Raw genomic sequence first — 11,126 nt, forward strand, 5'->3', positions numbered from 1 at the left:
CGGAACCACAGGCCCAGCCTACCCAAAGTCGAGAGGTGCTCCAGGTCTCTGAGGATGGGGTGCCAGGAGATCCAGGCAGAGGTTCAGATTCCCCCAGGGACCAGTGCTTGCTCTGGAGACCCCCCTCATAGCTCCTGCCCGCCCCAGGCTAGAGCTGGCTCCCTGAGTGACAGCAATTAGGACCACGGCTGGCAGAGCAGCCCACACCCCCAAAGCACCTGACATGGCAGCAGCTCCCTGGGGGCCGTCGCGCTCCGGCTGTGGCTGAGGCGCTTGGAATCAGTTTCTTTCTGCTGTAAAAATGGAAACATCCCCTATGTGAGAAACAAGCTGGCGAGGAGAACGCCGCTGCCAAATCACACCCGCGGCAGGGCGCGCGGCGGCCGGGGGCCCCCAGGCCTGCCAGGCAAGAAGGGCTTCGTGCACGGCGGTGGGGAGCCAGGAACCTGGGGGTGCAGGGGCGAGGTGCAGACCCCCCCAGCCAGACAACCCTGCTGGAACATAGGGTGGGCCCTCCCTGCCTTGAACCTCTCTTTTCCAAAAACAGCAACGGTACCGGCTGCATCCGGCTTCCCGCACCCGCCCAGAGATGCTGGAATAGCTGTGAGGGAGGTGGGCGAGCCGCGCAGTGCAGGGGGGGCTATCCGAGTTGGAAAGAGCAGCCCCGTCCCTGGGACACTTGGGGGAGAAAGAGCAAGGTTGGGTGTGGGGTCTGTGACAGTGTCTGGGCAGCGGAGAGGGTCCCCAAACACACTGCATGTGCCAGGCCTCCCCGGGGGCCTTCAGAACCACACATGCCAGCCAAGTGCATGCAGGACCTCGGCTGTGGGTCCCCCAGGCATACCAGGCTGGCACGGCCCCAATCATCCCACCTGGGCACCGCAGCCACTGATGAGAGTCACCCTACTTTCCTGGCTGAGACCTTCTTCCCCAGCCCTCCCTGGGCACTGCTCAGCTGCAGGCTCTGCACCTTGGGTCTGAAATCCTCACGTAACTGTAAACCAGCCCGCCACACACCCACAGGCGTGAGGGCATGTGTTGAATGTGTGAAACGCCCCCGCCCACTGAGCTGTTCTCGTCTTCAGGTTTTCAAGGACACGGCACAGCACCCACATGCTGTGGCCAATGGTGGACTTTGGCGGGCGGAGGCCAGGATCCAGGATTGGCAAAGCAGGGGTGGGAGCTAAGGGTGCGGTGCCACCTCCACATGCCTTTCCCCATGAGGCTACAGGCTATCACGGGCCAAGAAGAGGGCCAGGCTCACCAGGGCTAGGAATGGTAAGGGGTGTCCTCCAGCCCTGGAGCCCATGCCCAGTTCCCAGGCTGGTAATGACGGATCCATCAATACCGTGTGTCCAAAGACTGCACTCTGATGACCCCAGCCTCCTTGGCTGTCACCGCATATGAGGAGCCAGGGACTCCTGGCCTGAAAACTGCCTCTGGGCCTGGCCAGCCCTTCCAGCCCACTCTGCTATTAAAATGGATTCCTGGGGAGGCAAAGCCGTGTGGGTGTAAAATCTGGACTGCCAGTACACTCACACACACATTACCACACTCAGCCATGTGCATATCCATGGCAGTCAGCAATGCTGACACACACACGTGTGCCCACACATACATGCTCATCAAACATGCGCTCACACACTCATATGCACACATGAACATACACATGCATGTCCACACACACATGCTCACTCACGTACACACACTCTTGCATGCTCACCCACATGCAAGGGGTGAGCATGAGCATGAGGGGAGAAGGCCCCTCCCCATACAAAATCATCCCCCCTAGGATTCCAAAAGCCTGGATAACACCTCGCTATTAGAAGCTTCATGGAGCAGGCCAGGCCCAACACCCAGATGGGCGGGGGCGGAGCATGGCAGGGCTGGGCAGGCTGGCCCAGCACCAGCCTAGGAAGCCTCCTCTCCAAAGCCCCCTCCCGTGCCCCTCTGGCCCTGGGCTAGCAAGGAGGAGCGTCTGGGGTCAAGGTTCATCGCTGGGGCTCAGGCGCCAGGAGTGAGACAGACGGGCAGTGCTGTGTGGGCCTCCCCAGGGACACAGCATGGCGCGACAGCTGCACATGGAGCCCCTTCTTGGGCAGCTCTGCAGGCCTCCAGGCCACCAAAGCAGCTAGCACAGTGGTCCTGGCAAGAGGGCAAGAGAGTGGCACATTCCAGCCACAGTCCACGTCTCCTCCCAGGAGGCCTGGGGAGGTGCAGTAAGAGCCCTGTGGGGGTGGGGATGGGCGCTTAGGCTATGTTTGCAGAGAGACTGTTAAGAGAAGGGAACAAGATGGGGCTGCAGGTCATTCCCTCCCTGTGACAATGAGAGAGCTGCAGCCACAGTCCCTGTGGCCCCCTGTGCCTTCAGCACCCAGTCTGCTGTGACTTTGAGAATGACGGCAGCTGAGGGTTCATCGGGGCCAGGCCCTGTCCCAGGAGGCATGGACTTGCTGGAGCTCAGCTGGTCAACTTCCAGGAGGCCCTGACCACCACCAAGGCCCAGCCCTGAGGGTCTCCTCAGCCAGGGGCACCTGACCCCTTGGGAAAGGAAGGACTAGGCAGCTCCCACACCCTCCCCACCCCAGGACGAGCCTGTAGAGAAGAGCAGCTGTGTTTTCAGCTAGAGCCATGGGCACGAGGGGTCCAGGGAAAGGGCTGTCTGGACAAGCCACCTCCAGTGTCCACAGCCCAGCCTGAGGCAGCTCACTCCCACCCCAGCCCCTGCCCAGGCCTGAGCCCACCGGCTATTGGCCAGGCCCAAATGGCAGAGATTGATGAGTGCCCAGCACACAAGCCTTGTTTACCAGGCCATACTGTGTCTGCTCAGCATCAGGGCCTCCCACTGAAGCCCTCCCACACCCTCACATCCTTCCCTGCACCCTGTGCCCTGACCCTGCCATGCACAGCCCTGGCCACCCCAGCACATGGGGTCCAGTCTAAAGCAGTTGCCCATGGGGGCTGCCCCACCCCCAGGCTGAAGCCCAGGCCCACACCACAGCTAAGGTGAGCAGGATCTTCCACCAGGAAGCCCCAGCCTTCCAGAAGGGAGGTCTTGGAGCTCCAGGACAGCACCCCAGGACTGCCGGCACTCACAAAGCAGCAAGGGGGAGGAGCCCATTGGGTTCCCAAGGGCTGTGGGAAGATAAAGAGGTGACCTAGTTGTGGGGCAGGGGGAGTTTGACTGGCTTGGCCACCTCAGGCCCTGCAGGCTGCCCTCATCACCTGGGGAACCCAGGCCCCCGAGTGTGGGCTAAGGGGCAAGGGGGAATGTGGCCATGATGGTGCTCACCACGATGGTCCCAGGTGCCCACTGCTGCAGGGACAGAGGAAGTGAGCCTGGACATGGGACTCAGCCAGGTGGGGTCCCCATGGCAGTGTGGGGCAGCCTGGGGGCCAGGCCTGTCTTCAACTCCTGGTTGTCAGGGGACGTCAGGGCTTATCGGGCTGTGGGGAGAGCCTGGCCTGGGGCTGGGGATGGCAGAGCTCTGAGTGCAGGAGCTGCTGCCCAATCCAGCAAGCTGGACCACGGACAGCAGGCGGAGGTCCCTGCAGGGAGCGTGGCAGGAAGGGGTGTGAAGACAGGTGAACCCCCGCAGGGAGCGTGGCAGGAAGAGGTGTGCAGGCAGGTGCACCCCTGCAGGGAGCGTGGCAGGAAGGGGTGTGCAGACAGGTGCACCCCCGCAGGGAGCATGGCAGGAAGGGGTGTGCAGACAGGTGAACCCTCGCAGGGAGCACGGCAGGAAGGGGTGTGCAGACAGGTGCACTCCTGCAGGGAGGGTGGCAGGAAGGCATTTGCAGACAGGTGCTCCTCTGCAGCTAAGACTGACTTCCCCGCTTGCCCTGGAGCCTGGCAGGGCTCTGGAGACCAGGATCCACCACACAGTCCTGGGCCATGTCTACTTTGCGGGAGTAAGTGAAGTTTAGAGTTCTTCATGCCAGTCAGTGGCACAGTCAGGGCAGGGTGGGGCCCATCCTGTCAACCCTGGCTGCAGACACCCAGAGCTCAGAGCCAGGAGTGGCTGGGGCTTGAGGTCTTGAGTGTGAAGATGCGGCCGGCCCGCAGAGCCTCAGCTCGTGCCTGGCATCGTCCTGGGCCCTGGCCTAGGTGCTCGGTGGACTGCTCCTTCCTAGTGCCAGGTCCACTTGCAGCTCCTGGGAGCTGCCCCGGGAGCCCAGCCCTGGGTGCCCTGGCTCTCCCAACTCAGTGTTTCTCTATGATCAATCAGGGTATCGCCAGGAAGGGTTGGGGCTGCCACCTCCCTGGGCCACCCAGACCGAAAGCTGGGAGGGGCTGCCACAGACCACCTGGGTAGGTGGTCCACAGGGGCCCTGTCTCACCCTGGGTCAGGTCTGCAGCCTTTGTTTATTCTGGGGTGGGGTGGGGGGGCTTTGCTGCTTCACTGCACCCTACATCAGCCCTGTTGGGGGGGCTGCCATATGCAGGGAGACGCAGAGGAGCAGGTACACCCTGCTCCACCAGCCAGACCCAAAGCTTCCTAGTGGGGACCAGTCTGGAGCTTGAGATCCCAGCCATCACTCAGGGGGTTTCACTTGTGCCAACACCTTTCTTTTGGAGGAAGTGTGTTGGGGGTGTCCAGTGACAGGGTTAATCCCCACAATCCAAGAGGCCAGTGATGTCGTGGGCTCCCGGGGCCCATGACACGGAGACCAGGTCCAGCACGAATTCACCTGCCCTTCCTTCAGTGCCTTCTAACACCACCCAGCCACCACAGCCAGGCTGGAAGGAGACCACACCCCAGCCACTTAAGAGCCATTTCGGACAGCCCACCTAGGAGCTTAAGTCCCAGTGGGACATGCCCACCCAGGCTGCCTCAGTTGCCCATGGGACCTCCAACCACAGCCACAGGAATGAGGTATGATCACCCTGCCCAACTCAGTCTGCTTGGGCCATCCAGTTGGCCGCAGAGCAGAAGGACAGTGATCACACCACAGAACAGAGTATGTGGACAGGTGGGCGGGGCACTGCAGAGTGGAGGGTGAACCTGGAGGATGTCTGGGAACCCACACACACCAAGGCTAGACCTCACAAGAGGAGGGGCAGGCATGTTCCGTTCTGAAATCTGAATCATCCCTGGCCAGCCTTTGGCTGCTCTCACCTTTCCTTTGCTGCAGTGTGTGTCAAACGCATGAATGAATGAGTGAATGAGTCCCTGCCACCAGCCCCCACAGGGTTACATCAAAGCCACCGGAGCTCAGCCGGGACAGGACTGACCCGTGTCACACAGTCAGTGGGGGGAGGGCATCACACCCGGACTTCTGCACACAGGGCCTCTTTGTCAGAGGCTGGGCTGGAGCTCGACCCCAGGGCCACCTGGCTCACGTCATCTGTCCCCATAGCCACCTTTCAGTCCCCACCATGGCCACCACCCCCTTGTCCCCCACCTCTGTCCCCACAGGTACCCTGCCCACGGAATTGATCGCTTGATTAAGTTCAGCATTTAAGTGCCCAGGGAGAAAAATCAATTCGCTTGGTTCCACTTTCATCCATCAGTTCCATTTCTGATAAATGTCCCAGTGTAGAGTCACCATGTAGCCACAGTGCCCCGCAGAGATTAGCTGCTAGATCAGGGCAGCCAGGGCGAGCGTCTGGTGGGCTGGGGCAGGCCTGGACCCTCAACTGGCCGTGCCTCCCCACCTCCCTTCCCACACTTTCCATGGTGGTAGATGTGGGTACAGAGGTCAGAGCCCAGCTCTGGCCCCACCTGCCAGGGCCTGAACGAGCCCATCTCCCAAGCCATGAGCTGGTGACATTGTGGGGCTTGGATTAAACGGGATCTGTGGCTGCCAGGCTGGGCCCCTCAGGAACGAGCTGGCACTGGAGGACGAGTGGATTAGACGCGAGGTCAATATTTGTGGAATTGAATTGAATCTGTCACTTGGGGCGTGTATGTTCCAGGTAATTTTGCGGTTTCTGCCTCTGGCAGGGAAACCCAACATGATGAGGGCCCCTCACAGGCCACAGTCAGCCTGGCCCCAGGAGAGAGACCCGTGGAGCCCTGTGTCTCAGCAGGCAAGGTAGGGGGATGGGGCAGGGGCAGGGAGGACCCCCAGTGCTGGCCAGGGGGTGAGTCTGCAGTGGTTGCCAGCTAAGGAGGGTCTGCCCTGGCCCCTGGGGCATGGAGGCCCCACAGCCTGGCCCCACCCCCAGCTCCCGGGACCTCCTGACCCTTTAGGAGACCGGGGATGCCGGACCTGACCTCTCTGCAGCTGGTGTCACTGCAGGGTCACACTGCACTGTGTTGGTTGCTGTCCACGGTGGGCAGGTAAAGGGATGTGGACGGTGGGGGCCAGGGGAAGGGCAGAAGGGGACACTAGGCTGCCCTGGAGAAGCCAGGTCAGGGCTGGCCCAGTGGGATGGGGACTCTCTGCCTCTATGGCCAGTATTCCCAGCTAAGTCCCCCCAACTCTGCAGCCAGGAAGCCCCGTAGTGTGAAGGATGGGGACATCGCAATGCCCTGGCCCCGAGCCCACCAGGTGGCCCCAGGGCCCCACCCTGCCTGGCTCTTCCTGCATGGGTCTGGGGTGATGGGGGCTCGTCTGAGGCCCAGTGCTGCCCACCTCGAATCCCCAAACCCCAAATTGGATTAGTTGTGTTTAGAAAGCAGCAAAGCTGCTTATATTTGAGCAAACGCTCAGCAGATTACCCTCGGCCAAGAAAGTGTCTGCCTGTGTGAGGGGGATTTGAGGAGGAAAAGCTGCATTAAACAAGTGTGAATTGAAAAGAAACTTGGGGGATGATCTGAGCCAGCCAGGCCCTCCACCTGCCCCATAACACCTTCTCCAGTGTGGGCTCCTGCTGCTGCTGGGACAACCAACAGGGAGCGGACGAGGTCAGGCCACAAGCCACTGGGCCCAAGGCCAGGAAGGGGCGCCCAGGACTGCCCATGGGAGAAGGGTGTGGTGCTGACATGAGGTCACCTGGAGTCCCTGGGACTGGCCCTCCACCTTGTGACTCAGTCTCCACCCGCTGGCCCTCTCAGAAGCCCAGGGCCCAGCACGCAGGAAGCTCCATGAACACTCATCATCACACACACTCCAGAGGCTGGGAACGCTTTGGAGGCCCGGGGCCTGCTGGCCAGACCCTGTCCTGGACCCTGAACACAGGCTGGGCCTGGAAGGGACAGTGAGGGGGTGCCGGAGCCCATGCCTGCTCAGTGCAGCAAGCCCAGGCACCTGGTGGGTGGCCCCTGCACCCCACCCTTCCCAGCCCTGCCCTGAGTACCCTGTGCCACATCACATAGCCCACCCATGGGGCCCTCCCAACTCCAGCCAGGAGGGAAGATAGAAAACTTTTATTTCAGAAGAGTGCAAATAAACAAATCCTTCCTTCCCCCACCATAAAGAGCCTGGCTGGCTTTAGGAGGGAGGGCAGAATTTTTAGCCTCTCCCTTCCTCAAGGTACAGCAGGCCAAGCTTGTGTCACTCATGGCCCCTTTAACAAGTAAAGAATCCAGCTCTGGGCAGTCAGGTTTTCCCAGTGGAGGTGTTTGCCCTGGGGTGCCGGCTCACCTATCCGTAGGACTTGGCTCCTAGGGGTCCAGCCGCTCCCTGGCCTCCTGTTGATATGGAAAGGAAGTGCTGAGAAGGGAAAAGCGTGGTCCCTTTAAATGATAGAGAAGGAGGGAAGGGAAGTGCTGCGTAGAGGAAGGCGTGGTCCCTGGCTAGGGCTCCACCCCCACAAACCTAGGTGAGGACAGGCATTTCCTGCCCAAATGTTGCATTTCCCAAGACCACCCTGGCCTGCCATGCCTCCATCTTGTGCCTATAAAAACCCAAGACCCTAGCAAGGCAGAGACAGAAGCCACTGGATGGCGAGAGGAGCACATTGGTGGAAGAAGACAAGCTGCTGGACATCCCGAGGATGTTGCCTGACTCCAAGGGAAAACCATCTCCCTTCTGGCTCCGCCATCTGCTGAGAGCTACTTCCACTCAATAAAACCTTGCACTCATTCTCCAAGCCCACGTGTGATCCAATTTTTCGGTACACCAAGGCAAGAAACCCTGGGATACAGAAATCTCTCTGTCCTTGTTATGAGGCAGGGGTCTAATTGAGCTGACTATCACCAGCCACCTATAGGCCGCTAGACTAAAAGACCACCCTGTAACACATGCCCACTGGGGTTTCAAAAGGGGTAAACATTCACCCCTAGACACTGCTGTGGGGTCAGAGCCCCACAGCCTGCCTGTCTGTATGCATCGCTAGAGGTATGAGCAGCATGGCGCTGAAGAAGCCAGCCACTCCCCGGCTGCACACCCTGCACCCTGCAAGGGGGACAAGGGAACCCTTCCTGTTTCACTGTTGCACTGGGTGGAGATCTCCTGGCTGGAGACAGAATGTTGGGGAGAGGCCAGATGTGCTCAGCAGGTGGGGGATTCTCCTGGGGGGAGGCTGAGGCTGTTAGGAAAAGAGGGGCTGAGGGGGCACCACAGCCCACCCGCTTCCACATCGCACCCCATTTTAAACCCCCATGCTCCACTCCTCTACTGGGGCTAAGGAGGCTGAGAGCAGAGCTCGGAGGCCCACACCCAGCACACAGCGGGCAGTGGGGGCTATGGACAGGGCCAACAAACCATGGGGGTGCTGGGCTGAAGCACGGGTGATGACAGGCGTGTGAGAGGGAAGTAGGGGTGAGCCAGCCCTGTGGGCCTCTAGGCCCAGCTTCTGGGGATCCCGGCCCCCTGGAATGACCCAGGGCAGGAGTCTCTGACACTCGCCCCAAATGCCTGTGACGCCGTCCTGAGTGGGGGTCCTCCTTCTGGCCGTGACCGCCCTGGCTTCTCAGCATTTTGTGGTCAGCACTCTCGGCCCCTCTGCCTTGTGCCCTGTCATTTTCAGCGAATTCTGAGCCAGAGAAGGCCATCAATTATTCAGCTCCTGCCTCTCAGCCTCCTCCGTTAGTACCTCGTAAAGCTGGGAAGATAAATCTCTCCGCTTGCTCTGTGGCGCCGACAGGGAGCAGGGCGGCACCAGGACGGTGACAGGCCCCGGCTGGGCCCTGGTTTCCTAAGCCAGCACAGGCGGCCTGCAGGGCTTCTCTGCTCTTAAATCCATAATTCAGCGGCAACACAGCTGGGGCCTGGCACACAGGGTCCCCGTGATGAGGAGGGGCTGCCCCTGCCAGAATACACGAGAGGCTGCCCCCAGGGAGAGTTACAAGGACCACTTCTGCGGACCTGGCAGGTCCCAGGGCCCCCTCTGCCTGGGGAGAGTCCCTGGAGCTGCTCCGGAGGATCATGGAGCCCGACTCTGCTCACAGGGGAGACCACACGGCTTCTGCAGGGCAGGAGAGCTGAGGAGCATGCCAGGCAAGCGACGGGCATGGGGGGTGGTGGGAGCACAGTGTGGTCTGCATGCCCTCAGCCACACCCAGGGTGACCCTGGAGGCCTGCATGGAAGACCCTGGAAGCGACCTTGGCCACCCCTGGTGGAAGAGACAGCTCCAGCCTCACCTTTCTAGGACAGCGCCATCTGCCACCGAGGCAGCTCCAGAGAGTGGGGCAGCTGTGAGAGGCGGGACCTGTCCAGGCTGCCCTGATGGGCACTCACAGCCCCCTTCGCCCTCAGCGAGGCACTTGTCCCAGTGAAAACTGAGCAGTTGGACAATCTGATGCTTGGAGGGTCTCGGTCGGCCCCTACCCTGATGCCCAGCCCTGCATAACCACGGAAGCGTTTGTTGAATGGCTGAGTCCCACTGCTGCTCCAACCTTGGCAGGCCTTGGAGTGTCCCCAGCAGGAAATGGAGGGTGAACACAGGGGGACAAAGTAATAGGGCAGCAGAGCTGGGGTGGAGCCAGGCTGGGCAGACTGGGGAATGAGACCCACTCAGGACACCCACCCCGACCCTTGCAAACCCTCTGCCCCAGGGCCCGCTCTCAACCCGTGACCAGGGCCCGCTCTAAACCCATGAGAGCTGTGGCAGGACAGGGTGACTCCAGGCCTGGCCAGGAGGCTCCGGCTGACTCTGCCCCCTTCTCCTTCCCCTCCCCACTTCCCATTCCACAGACCTCCACAGGGCAGGGGCCGTGACAGAGGTGACAGAATTTCGGAGAGGTCACTGAGTCCCTGCAATTAGCAGTAATGAGTTGACACGTGCGGGTGTCGGCCACAGGTCAAGTGCTAATGGAGGCTGATAATTAACTCAACCTGCTGTGAAGCGGTGCAGCCCCTCCTCTCTCTGATCATTAATCCTCGGGATGTCAAACAGCCCCACCCCAGGGCTAATGGGGTCACATTCCAACCATAATGACGTGGCTGCTGCACTGGAAACGCTGGGCTGGTTCGGGGAACCCCTCCATCCCAGGCTGGAGAACTCCCCTCCCACCAGATGAGGATCCTGCCCTGCTCACTGACTCCTGCCCCGACCCTGCTCCTGGGGCCTTCCTGACTCGCCACCCTGCACCCCCCAGGGACAGTACACCCAGCAGCCCGTCCCAGCCTGTGTCTCAGCAGACCAGGCTCTGTGAGACACCCCCTCCAGCCTCTACCTCCCAGCACTGCTTCCAGAACAGGGGCTATTCAGACTCGTGGCTTGCTGTCCTCTGCCCTGCATCTCAGGCTGCTCCCAGCCCATGTCCAGTTTTGGGTGCTGGCCACAGAGCTACACTGACGACCTGGTACCTGCTTCTGCCGCAGCTTCAGAGCCCTCATGCGGCTAGCCAGCCCTGGACAAAGCAGACCCGACCCCTCCCTCCCTCTGGGTCTTGACCTCTGTTCCTGTGGCCAGCTCTGGTAGCTGAGCCAGCATCAACCCAAACAGGGAAGCAAGAAACTCTGTAGCTGCTTCTGTGCCTCTTTCTTCTTGGTGACAAGCCAAGCCTGTGTCTCCATCTCACTTAATTGTCGGGTTTGTGCCCAAGGGCAGGGCCATTGTGCTCTATCCATGGGCCAGCCCTGTCTTAGGGGCCGAGGGGCCTGGTCCCCATCTGTGCCTGGCTTAGTAACAGTTCTGCAGTGTCCCAGGAATATTCCCTTGCCCATCTCAGGACAGGAGCTCACTCTCAGGGCCTGGCCCTCTTTGAAGACTACCCCCTCTGGCAGCTGGGGGTGAGCATGCTGGCTCTCAGTGAGCACATATCTCAGGTCCCTGACCCCTGGGCACCCC

At 60.8% G+C, this 11,126-nt stretch overlaps 1 long non-coding RNA gene across 1 annotated transcript in view; it reads right to left on the reverse strand.

The window, feature by feature from the left end:
* The window catches only part of LOC117096014, a 31,621-nt gene extending 23,995 nt beyond the window's left edge, over positions 1 to 7,626 (reverse strand). The window contains exon 1 of the long non-coding RNA XR_004442310.1: positions 7,534 to 7,626. This is a non-coding gene — a long non-coding RNA (uncharacterized LOC117096014). The remainder of the gene's footprint in view (positions 1 to 7,533) is intronic.
* Positions 7,627 to 11,126: the final 3,500 nt, after the last annotated feature.

The sequence above is a fragment of the Trachypithecus francoisi genome, unplaced genomic scaffold, assembly GCF_009764315.1.
Source record: "Trachypithecus francoisi isolate TF-2019V2 unplaced genomic scaffold, Tfra_2.0 Lachesis_group14, whole genome shotgun sequence".
Taxonomy (NCBI): domain Eukaryota; kingdom Metazoa; phylum Chordata; class Mammalia; order Primates; family Cercopithecidae; genus Trachypithecus; species Trachypithecus francoisi.